Here is a 1,580-nt window from a genome sequence, read left to right as displayed (position 1 = left end):
CAGTCAAATAAATATTTTTTAAAAAATATTCTTAAGTAGTCTTATAACTATCAAAGAAATTGATTTCATAATTTAAAAGCTCCCAAAAAATAGATCTCCATGCCCAGATGGTTTTAGTAGAGAATTCTACCAAACTTTTTTTTTTTTTAATTTATTTATTTATTTTTATATTCATTTTTGGCTGTGTTGGGTCTTCATCTCTGTGCGAGGGCTTTCTCTAGTTGCGGCAAGTGGGGGCCACTCTTCATCGCGGTGCGCGGGCCTCTCACTATCGCGGCCTCTCTTGTTGCGGAGCACAGGCTCCAGACGCACAGGCTCAGTAGTTGTGGCTCACGGGCCTAGTTGCTCCGTGGCATGTGGGATCCTCCCAGACCAGGGCTCGAACCCGTGTCCCCTGCATTGGCAGGCAGATTCTCAACCACTGTGCCACCAGGGAAGCCCTCTACCAAACTTTTAAAGAAGAAATAACACCAATTCTACACAATCTCGCCCAGAAAATAAAAGATGAAGGAACACTTCCCAATGCATTTTATGAGGCTAGTGTTACCCTGATACCAAAAAGAGACATGGACAATACAAAAAAAGAAAACTATAGATCAATATCTCTTGTGGAAGATAAAAAGCTAAGAAAACAGAAAGAACATGGAAGATAAAAAGGGAGACCAGAGAACTGTCCTTTAGAACCCTTTAGCACCTGTTAAAAGAGGAGATTAAGAAGGGAGAAGAGGGACTTCCCTGGTGGTCCAGTGGTTAAGACAATGCACTTCCAATGCAGGGGGTGCAGGTTCGATCCCTGCTCAGGGAACTAAGATCCCACATGCCACATGGTGTGGCAAAAACAAAAACAAAAAAAAAAAGAAGGGAGAAGAAAAAGATGGAATAAGATACCCAAAGGGAGAGAGAGACTGACAGAAATAAAGGGAATAGTGCTCAGTTATGGATAGAGGAAAAGAGATACAGAGAGAGAGAGAGAGAGAGAGAGCCCAAAAACATAGAATAAAACACACTGCAAACAGATCAATGAGCAGGAGATATCCAAAAAGAGACAAGAACCACAGACAAAGACCTAAATGAATCAATTAAACTGAAATTTAAAGAGAGAGACTCTTCAAATGCATAGAGGTGGTTGTAATTTTGTTTGTGCCACAGAAGACTCTAAAGCCTTCTTACATGTTTGTAACCATGAGAAGTTTAGATCTCTGGTGTAAAGAAAAATGTACAAGACTGGAAGAAAAAAAAGTCTGCAACAAGCCCCAGTGTAGATTTCAGGAGCTCCCCAAACCTCTTAGTTTTTAGTTTTCTAAGCTACAAAATGAAGACAAACTATATGTTCAGTAAGTTTCCTTCCAGCTCAAAGATTTCATCAAGATATGGAAAACTTAATAAGCAACAAGGATATACTGTACAGCATGGGGAAAAAGCCATTATTTTGTAATAACTCTAAATGGAGTATAATGTATAAAAATATTGAATAACTATGTTGTATACCTGAAACTAATATAGTATTGTAAATCAACTGTATTTCAATCTTAAAAAGATATGGGAAACTTGGCATTTGTCAAGTGAGTTAAAGGCTTTTT

The 1,580-nt window shown here is 38.6% G+C and overlaps 1 non-coding gene across 1 annotated transcript; it reads left to right on the top strand.

The window, feature by feature from the left end:
• The first annotated feature begins 732 nt into the window (after positions 1–732).
• Positions 733–805, top strand: TRNAG-UCC (transfer RNA glycine (anticodon UCC)). The gene has a single exon. It is a non-coding gene; the product is annotated as a tRNA-Gly (tRNA).
• Positions 806–1,580: the final 775 nt, after the last annotated feature.

The sequence above is a fragment of the Balaenoptera acutorostrata genome, chromosome X (genome assembly GCF_949987535.1).
Source record: "Balaenoptera acutorostrata chromosome X, mBalAcu1.1, whole genome shotgun sequence".
Taxonomy (NCBI): Eukaryota; Metazoa; Chordata; class Mammalia; order Artiodactyla; family Balaenopteridae; genus Balaenoptera; species Balaenoptera acutorostrata.
Note: the sequence above shows the minus strand (reverse complement) of the source record. Positions and strands in the feature narration are given on the sequence as shown.